This window comes from Bubalus bubalis, chromosome 8, assembly GCF_019923935.1.
Source record: "Bubalus bubalis isolate 160015118507 breed Murrah chromosome 8, NDDB_SH_1, whole genome shotgun sequence".
Lineage (NCBI taxonomy): Eukaryota > Metazoa > Chordata > Mammalia > Artiodactyla > Bovidae > Bubalus > Bubalus bubalis.
In genome coordinates, this window is record NC_059164.1 from 5,709,547 (window position 1) to 5,728,478 (window position 18,932).

At 39.9% G+C, this 18,932-nt stretch overlaps 1 protein-coding gene across 7 annotated transcripts in view; it reads left to right on the forward strand.

Moving 5' to 3' along the window:
• The window catches only part of LOC102400060 (zona pellucida binding protein), a 197,315-nt gene that overhangs the window by 119,898 nt on the left and 58,485 nt on the right, over positions 1-18,932 (forward strand). The window contains exon 8 of one of the 7 annotated variants that reach the window (XR_006552609.2): positions 12,092-12,180. The exons of the other annotated variants lie outside the window; for them this stretch is intronic. The gene's annotated coding sequence lies outside the window, so the exon portion shown is untranslated. The remainder of the gene's footprint in view (positions 1-12,091; positions 12,181-18,932) is intronic. 7 annotated transcript variants of the gene reach the window in all.

The window sequence follows — 18,932 nt, forward strand, 5'->3', positions numbered from 1 at the left end:
GTATTTTCTCATGGTCTTTCTTTTTGTCTTCTTCTTCTGGGACCCCTATGATTCGAATGTTGTGGCGTTTAATATTGTCCTGGAGGTCTCTGAGATTGTCCTCATTTCTTTTAATTCGTTTTTCTTTTATCCTCTCTGATTCATTTATTTCTACCATTCTATCTTCTAATTCACTAATCCTATCTTCTGCCTCTGTTATTCTACTATTTGTTGCCTCCAGAGTGTTTTTAATTTCACTTATTGCATTATTCATTATATATTGACTCTTTTTTATTTCTTCTAAGTCCTTGTTAAACCTTTCTTGCATCTTCTCAATCCTTGCCACCAGGCTATTTATCTGTGATTCCATTTTAATTTCAAGATTTTGGATCAATTTCACTATCATTATTCGGAATTCTTTATCAGGTAGATTCCCTATCTCTTCCTCTTTTGTTTGGTTTGGTGGGCATTTATCCTGTTCCTTTATCTGCTGGCTATTCCTCTGTCTCTTCATCTTGTTTAAATTGCTGAATTTGGGGTGTCCTTTCTGTATTCTGGCAGTTTGTGGAATTCTCTTTATTGTGGTGTTTCCTCACTGTGTGTAGGTTTGTACAGGTGGCTTGTTAAGGTTTCCTGTTTAGGGAAGCTTGTGTCGATGTTCTGGTGGATGGAGCTGTATTTCTTCTCTCTGGAGCATAATGAAATGTCCAGTAATGAGTTATGAGATGTCTATGGTTTTGGGGTGACTTTGGGCAGCCTGTATCTTGAAGCTCAGGGCTGTGTTCCTTTGTTGCTGGAGAATTTGCTTGGTATGTCTTGCCCTGGAACTTGTTGGCCCTTGTGTGGTGCTTGGTTTCAGTGTCGGTATGGAGGCGTTTGATGAGCTCCTGTCAATTAATGTTCCTTGGAGTCAGGCGTTCCCTGGAGTCAGGATTTGGACTTAAGCCTCCTATTTCCAGTTATCGGTCTTAATTTTACAGTATTTTCAAAACTTCTCCTTCTATACAGCACCACTGATAAAACATCTACGTTAAAGATGAAAAGTTTCTCTACTGTGAGGGTCACTCAGAGAGATTCACAGCGTTACATGGAGAAGAGAAGTGGGAGGAGGGAGTTAGAGGTGACCCGAATGAGATGAGGTGGAATCAATAGTGGAGAGAGTGGGCTAGCCAGTAGTCACTTCCTTATGTGCACTCCACAACTGGACCGCTCAGAGATGTTCACGGAGTTATACAGAGAAGAGAAGAAGGAGGCAGGAGACAGAGGTGGCCAGAAGGATAAAAGGGGGAAATGAAAAGGAGGGAGACAGATCCAGCCAGTAATCAGTTCCCTAAGTGTTCTCCACCGTCTGGAACACACAGAAATTCACAGAGTTGGGTAGAGTAGAGAGGGGTTAGGGAGGAGATACAGGCGACCTGGTGGAGAAAACGGAGAGTCCAAAGGGAGAGAGAGCAGTCAAGCCAGTAATCTTGTTCCCTAGTGAAAAATGGGTCCTGAAGATTGGGTTTTTAAAGGTACAAAATTGGTAACAAATACATAAAAGCAAAAATTAAAAATCTAGAGTAGAGTTTGGAATTTCAAAAATGTGATGTTAATGAAAAGAAGAAGGAAAAGAAAGAGAGAAAAAACGAACAAAGAAAAACAAGCAAGGTTGCGAAAATTATAAAGAAACTACAGGTACAAAATTGATAACTAATACCAAAAAGCAAAAATTAAAAATTTAGAGTAGAGTTTGGAATTTCAAAAATACAATGTTAAAAAAAAAAAAAAGAAGAAGAAAAATAAAGAGAGAAAACAAACAAACAAAAACAATGTCGCAAAAATTATAAAGAAAATACAGGTACAAAATTGATATCAAATACCAAAAAGCATAAATTAAAAATCTTGAGTAGAGTTTGGAATTGCAGATATACGATGTTATACAAAAGAAGAAGAGAAAGAAACAGAGGAAAAAAAAAGTCACAGAAATTATGAAAAAAACTATACGTACAAAATTGATAACATATACCAAAAGGCTAAAATTAAAAATCTAGAGTAGAGTTTGGAATTTCAAAAATACAATGTTAAAGAAAAGAAGAAAAGAAAACAAAATAAAACAAAACACGGTCAAAAAATTATAAAATATATATATGAAGTTTGCTGAAGAAGAAAAAAAAATAGGATCTTTTTTTTTTTTTTTTGCAAAGTAATAGTTATAAAAGTGAAAATTAAAGGACAATAGAGGACTTAAAAATTAAAAAAAAAAGAAAAAAAAAGAAAGATTGATCGTAAAAATAGTAAAAATATATCTAGGTCTTTCTCTGGTTTTGTTGTGAGTATTGTGGGTTCAGTTCATTTTTGGCTAGTTCCTTGGTCTGACTTATATTTCTCAAGATCTATAGGCCCCTTCCTATGTAATCCGTAGTAGCCACAGGGTTTTAATCTATGGTCTGTAGCTTCCAAGGCGTTTCCCTCTGTTATAGCTTCTTCTGTTTGCTGGTCTCTTCAGTGTCTGGTTCCCACCCTGACACAAAGGGGACGGTTGAGGACACTATTTTTTATTATTATTATTATTTTTTTAGGCTCACTTGTTCAGGCGCGCTGTGGGGAGGGAGGGAGGGATGTTGCAAACAGATAACACTGGCATGCGCTCGCAGTGCCTCAGCCACACTGGGTCTGCCCCCGCTCACGGCGCGTGTAGCCTCCCTGCCCACACTGCTTGGGCTCTAGGTTGTTCCGCCGGGAACAATCAGAGGCCGGCCCTGGGCTGAGCTCCCAGGTCCAAGCTGCTCAGGTTCAGGCACTCGGGTAGTCCTCAGAGGCGCAGACTCGGTTGGGCCTGCGTTTTGTGCTCTTCCCAGATCCGAGCAGCTCAGGTGATGAGGTGTTTGGCGAGCGCCAATGCTGCGACTTATCGCCTCCCTGCCACTCGGTTATCTGGGTGTAAAACCGGCGCACCTTCTCAGGCAGATGTTGACCGTCCAGACCCCCAGGAAGTTTTAGTTAGCAAAGAAGCCTGCTTACAGTTTTATAGATAGTGTCTCTCTTGGGCTGCGATTGCCCCTTTACGGCTCTGGCTGCCTGTCACCGGAGGGGGAAGGTCTGCAGCTGGCTATCTCTGTTCAGTCCTTTGTTCTGTGCGCGGGCCTGGCGGTGTCTTAGGTTAGGGCTGGCTTTTCGCGTGGTAGATATCCCACAGTCTGGTTTGCTAGCCCAAATTATTTCGCTCAGATAGCGCTCAGGACATTCGGGCCGATTCTTACTCTAAGGGACACAGCCCGCGCCGTGCTTCCCTGCCCAGCCCCCGCTTGCTAATGCCGTGTGCAGGCGTCTGCGCTGCTTCTCCACTGGGGGAGTTACCGTAGGGCTCACAATCTGCGATTTTTAATTCTTTATTTATTTTTTTTCTCCCTTTTATGTTGCCCTCTGTGCTTCCCAAGCTTGGAACAGATTCGGCAGTGAGAAGGTTTCCTGGTGTTTGGAAACTTCTCTCTTTTTAAGACTCCCTTCCCGGGACGGAACTCCTTCCCTCCCTCTTTTGTCTCTTTTATTGTCTTTTATATTTTTTCCTACCTCCTTTCGAAGAGTTGGGTTGCTTTTCTGGGTGCCTGATGTCCTCTGCCGGCATTCAGAAGTTGTTTTGTGGAATTTACTTGACGTTTAAATGCTCTTTTGATGAATTTGTGGTGGAGAAAGTGTTCTCCCCGTCCTACTCCTCCGCCATCTTGGCTCCTCCCAGACTAAACTTTTAAAATAAAGCCCTTCAGGGCTAGGAAAACCATCCTTTCACTTCAGTCATTCAGTCGTGTCCGACTCTGCGACCCCATGAATTGCAGCACACCAGGCCTCCCTGTCCATCACCAACTCCCGGAGTTCACCCAAACTCACATCCATCGAGTCGGTAATGCCATCCAGCCATCTCATCCTCTGTCGTCCCCTTCTCCTCCTGCCCTCAATCCCTCCCAGCATCAGAGTCTTTTCCAATGAGTCAACTCTTCGCATGAGGTGGCCAAAGTACTGGAGTTTCAGCTTTAGCATCAGTCCTTCCAAACAACACCCAGGACTGATCTCCTTTAGGATGGACTGGTTGGATCTCCTTTCAATCCAAGGGACTCTCAAGAGTCTTCTCCAACACCACAGTTCAAAAGCATCAATTTTTCGGCACTCAGCCTTCTTCACAGTCCAACTCTCACATCCATACGTGACCACTGGTAAAACCATAGCCTTGACTAGACGGACCTTTGTTGGCAAAGTAATGTCTCTGCTTTTGAATATGCTCTCTAGGTTGGTCATAACTTTCCTTCCAAGGAGTAAGCGTCTTTTAATTTCATGGCTGCAGTCGCCATCTGCAGTGATTTTGGAGCCCCCAAAAATAAAGTCTGACACTGTTTCCACTGTTTCCCTATCTATTTGCCATGAAGTGATGGGACCAGAGGCCACAATCTTAGTTTTCTGAATGTTGAGTTTTAAGCCAACTTTTTCACTCTTCTCTTTCTTTCACTTTCATCAACAGGCTTTTTAGTTCCTCTTCACTTTCTTCCATAAGGGTGGTGTCATCTGCATATCTGAGGTTATTGATATTTCTCCCAGCAATCTTGATTCCAGCTTGTGCTTCTTCCAGTCCAGCATTTCTCATGATGTACTCTGCATATAAGTTAAATAAGCAGGGTGACAATATACAGACTTGACATACTCCTTTTCCTATTTGGAACCAGTCTGTTGTTCCATGTCCATTTCTAACTGTTGCTTCCTGATCTGCATATAGGTTTCTCAAGAGGCGGCAGGTCAGGTGGTCTGGTATTCCCATCTCTTTTAGAATTTTCCAGTTTGTTGTGATCCACACAGTCAAAGGCTTTGGCATAGTCAATAAAGCAGAAATAGATGTTTTTCTGAAACTCTCTTCTTCCATGATCCAGCAAATGTTGGCGATTTGATCTCTGGTTCCTCTGCCTTTTCTAAAACCAGCTTGAACATCTGGAAGTTCACGGTTCATGTATTGCTGAAGACTGGCTTGGAGAATTTTGAGCATGACTTTACTAGCATGTGAGATTACTGTAATTGTGCGGTAGTTTGAGCCTTTCTTTGGGATTGGAATGAAAACGGACCTTTTCCAGTCCTGTGGCCACTGCTGAGTTTTCCAAGTTTGCTGGCATATTGAGTGCAACACTTTCACAGCATCATCTTTCAGCATTTGAAATAGCTCAACTGGAATTCCATCACCTCTACTAGCTTTGTTCGTAGTGATGCTTTCTAAGGCCCACTTGCCTTCACATTCCAGGATATCTGGCTCTAGGTGAGTGATCACACCACTGTGATTATCTTGGTTGTGAAGATCTTTTTTGTACAGTTCTTCTGTGTATTCTTGTCACCTCTTCTTAATATCTTCTGCTTCTGTTAAGTCCATACCTTTTCTGTCCTTTATCGAGCCCATCTTTGCATGAAATGTTCTCTTGGTATCTCTAATTTTCTTGAAGAGATCTCTAGTCTTTCCCATTCTGTTGTTTTCCTCTATTTCTTTGCATTGATCACTGAGGAAGGCTTTCTTATCTTTTCTTGCTATTCTTTGGAACTCTGCATTCAGATACTTATATCTTTACTTTTCGCCTTTACTTTTCACTTCTCTTCTTTTCACAGCTATTTGTGAGGGCTCCTTAGACAGCCATTTTGCCTCTTTGCATTTCTTTTTCTTGGGGATGGTCTTGATCCCTGTCTCCTATACAGTGTCACGAACCTCCATCCATATTTCATCAGGCACTCTTATCTATCAGATCTAGGCCCTTAAATCTATTTCTCACTTCCACTGTATTATATAATAAGGGATTTGATTTAGGTCATACCTGAATGGTCTAGTGGTTTTCCCTACTTTCTTCAATTTAAGTCTGAATTTGGCAATAAGGAGTTCATGGTCTGAGCCACAGTCAGCTCCTGGTCTTATTTTTGCTGACTGTATAGAGCTTCTCCATCTTTGGCTGCAAAGAATATAATCAATCTGACTTCGGTGTTGACCATCTGTTGTTATCCATGTATAGAGTCTTCTCTTGTGTTGTTGGAAGAGGGTGTTTGCTATGACCAGTGCGTTCTCTTGGCAAAACTCTTTTAGACTTTGCCCTGCTTCATTCCGTATTCCAAGGCCAAATTTGCCTGTTACCCCAGGTGTTTCTTGACTTCCTACTTTTGCATTCCAGTCCCCTATAATGAAAAAGACATCTTTTTTGGGTGTTAGTTCTTAAAGGTCTTGTAGGTCTTCATAGAACAGTTCAGCTTCTTCAGCGTTACTAGTTGGGGCATAGACTTGGATACTATGATATTGAATGGTTTGCCTTGGAAATGAACATAGATCCTTCTTTCATTTTTGAGGTTGCATCCAAGTACTGCATTTCAGACTCTTGTTGACCATGATGGCTACTCCATTTCTTCTAAGGGATTCCTGCCCACAGTAGTAGATACAATGGTCATCTTAGTTAAATTCACCCATTCTATTCCATTTTAGTTCGCTGATTCCTAGAATGTCAACGTTCACTCTTGCTATCTCCTGTTTGACTACTTCCAATTTGCCTTGATTCATGGACCTAACATTGTAGTAGGCTCCTATGCAATATTGCTTTTTGCAGCATTGGACCTTGCTTCTATCACCAGTCACATCCATAGCTGGGTATTCTTTTTGCTTTGGCTCCATCCCTTCATTCTTTCTGGAGTTATTTCTTCACTGATCTCCAGTAGCATATTGAGCACCTACCGACCTGGGGAGTTCCTCTTTCAGTATCCTATCATTTTGCCTTTTCATACTGTTCATGGGGTTCTCAAGGCAAGAATTCTGAATTGGTTTGCCATTCCCTTCTCCAGTGGACCACATTCTGTCAGCCCTCTCCACCATGACCCGCCCATCTTGGGTGGTCCTGCAGGACTTGGCTTAGTTTCATTGAGTTAGACAAGGCTGTGGTATGTGTGATTAGACTGATTAGTTTTCTGTAATTACGGTTTGTGTGTCTGCCCTCTGATGCCTCTCGCAACACCTACCGTCTTACTTGGGCTTCTCTTACCTTGGACGTGGGGTGTCTCTTCATGGCTGCTCTAGCAAAGCGCAGCCGCTGCTCCTTACCTTGGACGAGGGATATCTCCTCACAGCCACCCCTCCTGACCTTGAATGTGGAGTAGCTCATCTTGGCCCTCCTGTGCCCGTGCAGCCACTGCTCCTTGGACGTGGGGTTGCTCCTTCAGCTGCCGCCCCTGACCTCGGGCGTGGGGTAGCTCCTCTCAGCTGCCGCCCCTGACCTCGGGCATGGGGTAGCTCCTCTCAGCTGCCGCCCCTGACCTCGGGCGTGGGGTAGCTCCTCTCAGCTGCCGCCCCTGACCTCGGGCGTGGGGTAGCTCCTCTCAGCTGCCGCCTCTGACCTCGGGCGTGGGGTAGCTCCTCTCAGCTGCCGCCCCTGACTTCGGGCGTGAGGTAGCTCCTCTCAGCTGCCGCCCCTGACCTCGGGCGTGGGGTAGCTCCTCTCAGCTGCCGCCCCTGACCTCGGGCGTGGGGTAGCTTCTCTCAGCTGCCGCCCCTGACTTCGGGCGTGGGGTAGCTTCTCTCAGCTGCCGCCCCTGACCTCGGGCGTGGGGTAGCTCCTCTCAGCTGCCGCCCCTGACCTCGGGCGTGGGGTAGCTTCTCTCAGCTGCCGCCCCTGACTTCGGGCGTGGGGTAGCTCCTCTCAGCTGCCGCCCCTGACCTCGGGCGTGGGATAGCTCCTCTCGGCCATGCTTCTGCATGGTCTGTCACAGCTGGTGCACTTCCCCGCAGAAAGCCATGTCAAAGGCTGTCACAGATTTTGCCTAACAGATCTAAGTAATTTCCTCCCTTCTCAGGGTCTCCAAAATTCCTTGAGATTTCTGTACCTGTTATTCAGATAACCTTCCTAACTTATAAAGTTACTGGAAACTAAGAGCTTCCAATCTCTGGAGGGTTTAGATATAGAGAAAAGATAAATGTTTCAATTTGTTTATAAAATATGTCTTTTAATTGGGATCTTTAAACCCAATTTACTATAACTACTCTTACTGTCAAGTTCAAGTGTATCATCTCACCACTTTATGTTTCTCCAACTTATTTTTTGTTCCTTTTTTACTATTTTTCTGCATTCGATTAAATCAGTTGAAGTGTTTGTTCTTCTACATATCTGCCTTATTGACCTGTTACAACTCTGTGTTTTTTTATTGTAATGGTTATTTTAGGTTTATAGTGTATGTCATTAATTTATCACAGTCTGTATTTATTATTATACCACTTCATATAAAGTATAAGCATCTTAAAATATACTTCCATTTCATCCCCTCCTTATTGTTGACATCCATCCAGTTTAGCTTACCTGTGTCACAAATCCCACACTATGTTGTTCTGTTTATTAAACAGTTTATCTTTTATGGGAATATAAATAAGAAGAAAAAGTTACATGTATTTGTTGTTCAGTCACTAAGTCATATCCGACTCTTTGTGACCTCATGAACTGCAGCACTCCAGGCTTCCCTGTCCTTCACTATCTCCCTAAGTTTGCTCAAATTCATGTCCATTGAGTTGGTGATACCATCCAACCATCTCATCCTCTGTCACCCCCTTCTCTGCTTGCCCTCAGTCTTTCCCAGCATCAGGGTCTTTTTCAGTCAGTCCACCCTTCCCATCAGGTGGCCAAAGTATTGGAGTTTCAGTTTCAGCACCAGACCTTCCAGTGAGTATTCAGGGTTGATTTCCTTTAGAATTCAGTGGTTTGATCTCCTTGCTGTCTAAGGGACTTTCAAGAGTCTTCTCCAACACCACAGTTCAAAAATATAAATTCTTCAGCACTCAGCCTTCTTTATGGCCCAACTCTCACATACATGACTGCTGGAAAAACCATAGCTTTGACATATATGGACATTTGTCGGTAAAGTGATATCTCTGATTTTTAATACGCTGTTTAGATTTTTCGTCCAAAGAGCAAGTGTCTTAATTTTGTGGCTGCAGTCACCCTCTGAAGTGATTTTGGAGCCCAAGAAAATGAAATCTGACACCGTTTCCACTTTCTCCCCATCTATTTGCCATGAAGTGATGGGACCAAATGCTATGATCTTCATATTGTGAATATTGAATTTTAAGCCAGCTATTCAGTCTCCTCTTTCACCTTCACCAAGAGGCTCTTTAGTTCCTCTTAGCTTTCTGCCATTAAAGTGGTATCATCTGCATATCTGAGGTTGTTGATATTTCTGCCGGCAGTCTTGATTCCAGTTTGTAAGTCATCCAGCTCATTGTTTCTTATGATATATTCTACATTTAAGTTAAATAAGCAGGGTAACAGTATACAGCCTTGACATACTTGTTTCCCAATTTTGAACCAGTCTGTCGTTCCATGTCCAGTTCTAACTGTTGCTTCTTGACCTGCACACAGGTTTCTCAGGAGGCAGATAGGGTGGTCTGGTATTCCCGTTTCTTTAAGAATATTCTACAGTACTTACCCATCTAATTAGCCTATCAGTTAGTCTTCATTCTTGATGTAGACTCAGTTCCATGTACAATTCTCTTCCTATGGCCTGAAGGATTTTATTTAACATTTCTTCTGGTGTGAGTTTGCTACTGATGAATAGTCATTTTTTTGTTTTCATTTTTGAAAGTTTTGTATACTGGATATTGAACATATTTAAATGTTGACCCTGTATTCTCACTTGAATTGTTCCAGTTGGAAATCTGTATCATCCTCATTTTGTTCCTCTATGCAATCTGTGTGTTTTTTTTTTTTTTTTGAGGATTCTTTTAAGATTTTCTTTTTATTATGCTTTTGAGGAATATAAATATGATGCATTTTGGTGTTGATTTTTTCTTGATTCTTTGTTAGTAGTTTGTTGTTGAGTTTCTTGGATTTGTGGACTAAGTGATCTTCAAATTTGGAAAATTGTATTTATTCAAATAATTTTCCTATTAATTACTTTTTCTCCTTCTGAGATTCTAATTAAACGTGTATTAAACTGACTGATATTTCCCTCATCAATCCAATTAATGGCATCTCTGAAAAGCCTCCAACTAGTATCACACCTAGTTAGGAAAGCCTGTGGGCCCTGACAACTGGAAGAGAAAAGGAATGCCAACTCTCACCACTTTTGGTGAATAGTTTTCTGAACATTCTAGGAAGACTAATAAGAAATCAAGAGCATGAAAACTGTAAATAAAGCAGTGAAACTGTCTTTATTCCTATGTGAGAAGAATGGGTATGAAAACAATCCTAAAAATAAAAAATAAACACTTAGAACTATGAGTTTTAGCAAGGCCATGCTAAAGTGATTTAACTAGAACACAGGTGAAGCTTCCTGTGAAGGCCTCGACAATCTATTGTCTTTGCTTCTGTTCAGATATATCTATTATCAGAATTTGATATTTTTTACCTCAAATCAGGATTTTATGCTTTCAACCCTATTGTGGCAGTCAACACTAGCAAATAATTGGTTTGCTTGATAATCAATGAGTAGTGTCTTATCTTGAATAACTTCTGAAATTTGCGTTGTTTGTGTTCACCATTGACATACAATTTAGTATACATGTTGAAATTATGCAGTTTAATGACTTGGACTATATTCATCCATGAAACTATTACTGTGATCAAGAAGAGGATCTTTGCCATAATCCTGAAGTTTGCTTATACCTTTTGGTAATCAGTCCTCCTTCAATATCCATTCCCAGGCTAACTTTGATATTGTGCTCTGTATCACTACATATTTACATACATTTTATAATTTTTAATAAGTGGACCTATGCAGTATATGTTCAAGCTGGTTTTAGAAAAGGCAGAGGAACCAGAGATCAAATGGCCAACATCCGCTGGATCATGAAAAAAGCAAGAGAGTTCCAGAAAAACATCTATTTCTGCTTTATTGACTATGCCAAAGCCTTTGACTGTGTGGATCACAATAAACTGTGGAAAATTCTTCAAGAGATGGGAATACCAGACCACCTGACCTGCCTCTTGAGAAATCTGTATGCAGGGCAGGAAGCAACAGTTAGAACTGGACATGGAACAACAGACTGGTTCCAAATAGGAAAAGGACTATGTCAAGGCTGTATATTGTCACCCTGCTTATTTAACTTCTATGCAGAGTACATCATGAGAAACGCTGGACTGGAAGAAACACAAGCTGGAATCAAGATTGCCGGGAGAAATATCAATCACCTTAGATATGCAGATGACACCACCCTTATGGCAGAAAGTGAAGAGGAACTCAAAAGCCTCTTGATGAAAGTGAAAGAGGAGAGTGAAGAAGTTGGCTTAAAGCTCAACATTCAGAAAATGAAGATCATGACATCCGGTCCCATCACTTCATGGCAAATAGATGGGAAACAGTGGAAACAGTGTCAGACTTTATTTTTCTGGGCTCCAAAATCACTGCAGATGGTGACTGCAGCCATGAAATTAAAAGATGCTTACTCCTTGGAAGGAAAGTTATGCCCAGCCTAGACAGCATATTGAAAAGCAGAGACATTACTTTGCCAACAAAGCTCCGTCTAGTCAAGGCTATGGTTTTTCCTGTGGTCATGTATGGATGTGAGAGTTGGACTCTGAAGAAGGCTGAGTGCCAAAGAATCGATGCTTTTGAACTGTGGTGTTGAAGAAGACTCTTGAGAGTCCCTTGGACTGCAAGGAGATCCAACCAGTCCATTCTGAAGATCAGCCCTGGGATTTCTTTGGAGGGAATCATGCTGAAGCTGAAACTCCAGTACTTTGGCCACCTCATGCGAAGAGTTGACTCATTGGAAAAGACTCTGATGCTGGGAGGGATTGGGGGCAGGAGGAGAAGGGGACGACAGAGGATGAGATGGCTGGATGGAATCACTGACTCGATGGATGTGAGTCTGAGTGAACTCCAGGAGTTGGTGATGGACAGGGAGGCCTGGTGTGCTTCGAATCATGGGGTCACAAAGAGTCAGACACGACTGAGCAAGTGAACTGAACTGAACTGATGCAGTATATAATCTTTGAATTCTTTCACTCAGCATAATGATTTTGAAATTCGTCAGTATAATTGCGTGTAGTAATAGTTTGCTCCTCTTTATTGCTGAGTAGTCGTCCATTGTATGGATATACCACATTTGTTTATCCATTCACCTGATGATGGACATTTGGGTTGTTTCCAGTTTTAGGCCATTACAAATAATGCTGCTATGAATATTCCTGTACAAGTCTGTGTGGACAATACCTATGACTGCGATTGCTGGGTCATACGGTAAGTTTATGTTTAACTTTATTTTTTTAAAAAGCCAAATTATTTTTAAAGTGGCTGTAAAATTTTCATGTTCTACCAGCAAAGTTGTGGAGTTCCTGTTGTTCTATTTAATAAATATTTTCCAAAGCATAGAGTTGTCACTCTTTTTAATTTTAACCATTCTAATCTGTGTATGTGTAGTGGTATCTCAGATCAGATCAGATCAGTCACTCAGTCATGTCCGACTCTTTGCGACCCCATGATTCGCAGCACGCCAGGCCTCCCTGTCCATCACCAACTCCCGGGTTCACTCAGACTCACATCTATCGAGTCAGTGATGCCATCCAGCCATCTCATCCTCTGTCATCCCCTTCTCTTCCTGCCCCCAATCCCTCCCAGCATCAGAGTCTTTTCCAATGAGTCAACTCTTCGCATGAGGTGGCCAAAGTGCTGGAGTTTCAGCTTTAGCATCATTCCTTCCAAAGAAATCCCAGGGCTGACCTCCTTCAGAATGGACTGGTTGGATCTCCTTGCAGTCCAAGGGACTCTCAAGAGTTTTCTCCAACACCACAGTTCAAAAGCATCAATTCTTCGGCGCTCAGCCTTCTTCACAGTCCAACTCTCACATCCATACATGATCACAGGAAAAACCATAGCCTTGACTAGACGAACCTTTGTTGGCAAAGTAATGTCTCTGCTTTTGAATATGCCATCTAGGTTGGTCATAACTTTCCTTCCAAGGAGTAAGCGTCTTTTAATTTCATGGCTGCACTCACCATCTGCAGTGATTTTGGAGCCCAGAAAAATAAAGTCTGACACTGTTTCCACTGTTTCCCCATCTATTTCCCATGAAGTGGTGGTATCTCATTGTGGTTTTAATTTTAATTTTCCTTTTAATAAGATATTTTCAAGTTTCTATTGGATGTTGGTTTTCTTTTGCACAATGTCTGTTCAGATATCTTTGCAGTTTTTAAAGTGGGTTATTTGTCTTATTGAGTTGTTACAGCGTTCTTAGTTTAGTATGGACAAAAGTTATTTTCTGGTATATATAATATGAATATATTCTTCCAGACTAAGGCTTGCATTTTTGTTTTCAAAGCAAAAAGTTGAAAAAGTCCAGTTTATTAAGTTTTTTTTTTTTTTTTTATTCTGTGGTTCATGTGTTTTTGTGATCTAATAAAACTTTTCCAACCCTAATGTGACAAAGATTTCTACTGTGCTTTTTATTTAGTACTTTTGGGTTTAGCATTTAAGTCTATGCTTGAATTAATATTTCTGTTTGGTATGAGGATAAGGATCAGTATTCATTTTTCACAATACAGGTAGCCCATCTTGGTGATCCAGAACCATTTGTGGAAGACTTTTCTTTTCTCATTAAATTATCCTTGGTGCGTGCTAAGTTGCTTCAGTTGTTTCCGACTCTGTGTGACCCTATGGACTGTAGCCTGCCAGACTGCTCTGTCCATGGAATTCTCCAGGCAAGAATACTGGAGTGGGTTTCCATACCTTCCTCCAGGGGATCTTCCCGACCCAGGAATTGAACCCACATCTTTTATGTCTCCTACATTGGCAGGCAGATTCTTTGCCACTAGCGCCACCTGGGAAGCTCCTTGGTACTGCTGTCAAAAGTCAAAAATTCAACTGAATTAATTCTGGTCCACTTATCCTTATATTTATCATTTCACCAATATCATGTGTCTTTATTAATGTAGCTTTATAGTAAGTACTGGAGAAGGCAGTGGCACCCCACTGCAGTACTCTTGGCTGGAAAATCCCATGGACGGAGGAGCCTGGTGGGCTGCAGTCCATGGGGTCGCTAAGAGTCAGACACGACTGAGTAACTTTTCACTTGCATGCATTGGAGAAGGAAATGGCAACCCACTCCAGTGTTCTTGCCTGGAGAATTCCAGAGACGGGGGAGCCTGGTGGGCTGCCGTCTATGGGGTCGCACAGAGTTGGACATGACTGAAGCGAATTAGCGGCATAGTAAGTACTTTATTTAAAAATTTCTTTGCTTATTCTGTGTTTCTGAATTACTGTAACATATAAGAATGCAGTTGATTTTTAAATATTAACCTGGATCCAGTGTCTCTGTTTAATTCAAATGATGAGAGCTCATAATTATTTTCTAGACCCTGTATATATTTTTTCAAGAATAAATGTATCATCTTCAAATAAATTTTATTTTTTCTGATATTTGTTCCATTTTTTCCTTTACTTGTTTTATTGCCAAGACTAGGTCTTCCAATACAATGTTGAGTAAAAACAGGCATTCTTATCCTGATTCCAATATTAGAGATAACTTTTTCGGTTTTCAGAATGATATTAGCACTAGGACTGTCTTAGATACTTGTTTTCAGCTTGCTGTAGTCCCCTACTATTATTTTCTTTTTTTAGGATGTATTTATTCATTTTTGGCCATACTAGATCTCATTGCTGTGTGCAGGCTTTCTCTAGTTGTGGCAGGCAGGGGCTACTCTTTGTTGCTGTGCTCGGGTTTCTCATTGCAGTGGCTTCTCTTGTTGAAGAGCACAGGCTCTAGGTGCATGGGCTCAGTAGTTGTGACTCATGGGCTTAGCTGCCTTGTAGCATTTGGGATCTTGCCAGAGCAGGGATTGAACACGTCGTCTGCATTGGCAGGCAGATTCTTAACCACTGTACCACCAGGGAAGCCCAGTCTCCTGCTGTTCTAAAGTCATGATCGTGAGTAGTTAATGAATTTTGTCCCATTCTTTATCTGAATTTTTTAAAAATATATTTTTATTATATTAGTATAGAAATTTACGTTGGTTGATTTTCTAATGTTGAACTAACCTTGCATTCCTGAGATAAACTCTACCAATCGTGATCTTTTATTCTTTTGACTTACTGTTTTATTTCATTTGTTAATATTTATATGTTTTTCAGCAAGAGTATTCATCTATTTTTTTAAATGTCTTTGTCATGTTTATGAAATACAGTTATGTTGGCATCATAAAAATGACTTGGGCAATTTTCCCTCCATGAGTTTCTGTAAAACTGATATTATTTCCTCTTTTAATATTTGATGGGTTACTCAGGAAGGTGATCTGTTTCATTGATCTTTGTGTCAGGTTTTTCTACCAAAACTTGTACTGTACTGTAGCTACTGAGTACTAAGATTGGGTAGTGTGATTCTCTTTTCTTCTCTTGCAAAGTTGTGTTAGCTATTCTAGCTCATTTGTTTTTTCTTATAACATTTTCAATTCATTAAGCTGCCTTTTTTATATTATTTGATTATTTTAAGTATTATAGTTAAAACATTTAATGCCATTTTAGTTGTATTTGATTCATTTAATTTCCTTTTTGACTGTACTTTTTATATGTTTTTGGTAGTCTAAAGACTATACAAATTTAAAATTTCATTGTCTACTTAAGAGTTGATATTACACCAGTCCACAAAAATGTAGAAACCTTGCAATGCTTGAAATCCCTTATCTGGCTACCATCTCACCGCTCTTTATTTTACAATCATATTTATTACTTATTGGTACACTGAAACGGCTTCCCTTGTGGCTCAGGTGGCGAAGAATCCACCTGCAATGCTGGAGACCTGGGTTCGATCCCTGGGTTGGGAGGATCCCCTGGAGAAGGGAAAGGCTACCCATTCCAGTATTCTGTCCTGGAGAATTCCATGGACTGTATAGTCCATGGGATGGACACGACTGATTGACTTTCACTTTCACTTTTCACACTGAAAAGTTCTCCAAACCATATTGTGATTTTTACTTTTAATAATCTTACATATTTAAATAACTTAAGGAGAAAATAGTCTTTCATGTTTATCTAGATGTTTTCCATTGCTGATGGAGGTTTCCTCTTCCAGATGTTGTCTGCCAGATATTATCTTTCACATAGTATCTTTCAGGTATTATGTCATCTACAAGAATTTCCTCAACAGTTCTTGTAGAGCAGGTATGCTGGTGGCAAATTGTCTTAACTTTTCTCTGTCTAAAGATGACACTTCTCTATCTATACATCTCTGTTCTTCATTTTTTGATGGATATTTTCTCCGAGTATAGAATTTTGGGTTGAAGGTTTTTTTTTTTTTTTTTTTTCCAGTTCTTAAAACTGTTGTTCCACTGTCTTCTGACCCCTGCAGACTCTGATTTAGAAATCTACAGTCACTTGAATTGTTGTTTCCATGTATATAGTTTGTCATTTCTGTCCAACTGCTTTCTGGATTTTTATTATATATTGTCAACCTTTTGAATGTGATGTTTTTAGACATTTTGAAAAATAATACCTGTTTAGGATTCTATGAGATCCTTGAATCTGTGAACTTGTCTTTCACCAAATTATGTAATATCATTTATATATATTGCCAGATTAACTATTTCTGTTTTCTTCTTCAATATTGACAGTGATACCCATATATTATGCCTATTGCTACTGTAATATAGGTGCCTGAGGGTTTAGTGTTTTTCAAGGTTTTCTGTCTGTTCTTCAGTTTATTTATTTATCTACCTTAGAATAATCTTGTCTGATAGTTCAAGCATCTGTTATCTTGAGGTTAGCATTTGTTTATCTTTTCTCTTGTTAATAGGTCACATTTTCTTGGATTTTTAGGTGTTGATTTACTTTCTATTATAACATTATAACTAGTGAATGTTATGTTGTGTATCTCTGAATTCTGTTATAATCATCTGGAAAAGGTTGATGTTTTTGTTTTAGTAGGAAACCTAATTCAAATCCAGTTCAGTTCTTCTCAAAGACTTTGTTATTGCTGGTTTGGGGTCTTTTCCCTGATTATATGTTCAGGAGTTAGACAGCAATTTGTACAGTTTCAGATCTAAGTTTAGTTCTCTAAAGTCTTTGTATATTGGCTTGGGTCTGTGTAGTGTACATGTGGCACAGGAATTTTGCTGAGTCTTGTACAGGCTCATAACAGAAGTAAGGGAACTCTTTCTTAGCATCAGTTGCCTCCAAGACTTCCCTCTCACCCTGTTGTCTCTCTGGGCTTTATTCCTTGATTCCATTGACCAAAAGTGTGTCACGTCTTCAGTTGAAGTTTTATCTGCCTGTACAGCAATGCTTTGCAAATCAGTCAACCTTGGTGGCATGGCTGGGAGAGAAAATTAAAATAAATGAGACACTTGTCTTGCTGTGAGTTGCTTCTCTTAACTACCTTTATGAATTCACCTAAAGTCTTTGCTTTTTAGACACCCTCAGGTAGTTATTTCGTTTTTGGTTCTGGTTTTAGTCATAACCGTTGGGCTGAAAGGGCACTAGCCCATTCAGCGTTTGGCATTAGACCACCACCACAGCCGAACTGTAGCTCCCTGTGGGAAGAGTTGTAATTAAAACGGTTAACTGACAAAGTGCTTTTTGGGTTTTCTGGGTCCATTTTTATAATTTTATGTGCAAGATGTTTGTCCATTTTCTTTAAATGGTCAAATCTATTCCACAAGCTTAGCAGTATTATCTTATTTTACCACTAATGTCATAGCATCTGTAGTGATACTTCTTCCATCATTCTGGTGTTACTCATTTATCTTGACTAATTTGTTCCTGGTTTTACAAGCTCTAGTTGGAAATTTATGTATTTTATTAGTATCTTCAAAGAGCCAACATTTAGTTTATTGAATTTTTCATTTATCTGATTTCTTTCTTATATCTGATCTTACTTTAACATTTTAAAAATATTATTTTTGCTTTCTTTCTCATCTGAAACAATGTGCTCCACTTTATTTAGTTTAAGAGAGCAGCATACTACATTGATTTATATCTTTTTCTTTTCTTATATAAGTATTTAAGGCTATATGTTTTTCCCTGCCCTTGTTTTACCTTCATCCCACTATTTAAGTTTTTCACTTGGTACAAAATGTTTTCTAAGTTTCTTTGTAATTTTCTTTGTCCCAGGGCTCTTTTTGTAGTATCCTATTTAATTCCCATATAATTTATCATTTCCAGTGTATCTTTATAGTGTTGATTTATAACTATTTTTTTTCCTATTTAGAAAACATGCTGTATATTACTTGGCATTTTTAGTTGTTTTGGGAAGTGTATGGCCCATCTTGATGAATGTTTCCATGTCCTCTTTAAAAATATTTATTCTGGCATTTAAGGTAGAAGTCAAGTTTTCTTTCTCTCTCTTGTTCTGGTTTCCACTTGTTAAATCAATTTGTAAGAGTGAAATGTTGAAACTCAAAGTTGTAATTGTGGATTGGACTATTTCTCTTTTATCAAGTGTTTTGAAACTCAGTAATTATAGGCACCTAGGATTGCTATTTTTTTTCTTGATCAGTTGAGTCTCCATCATTATGTACTGATGCACCTTTCATTCCTGATATGCTGGTTGCACTGAAGTCCACTGTGTTAGATATTAATATAGTCACTCCAGCTTTCTGATGATTGGTGCTTATGTCTTGTGCCAGTTGAGACAGACCATGTTAACATCTGTTTAACCATTTGACAGAGATGTTGATAACATCTTCTGATATGCAGAAATTGTACTTTTAATGAACTCCAGTTTATCCATTTTTAAAAAATTTTGTTGCCATATCCAGTGGCATGAAGATTTAGCCCTATCTTTCCTTCTAGGAATTTTTAGCTCTTGTAATTAAGTCACAGTTGATATCTGTATGGGGTTAAGCATCCAACTTCATTTTTCTGCTTGTAGAAATACAAATTTCTGAGCACCATTTATTGAGGATACTAATTTTCACATTGAATGGACTTGGTACCCTTATCAAGAATCAGTTGGTAATAAATGAATAGGTTTATTTATATTCCATTGGTCTATAGGTCTGTCA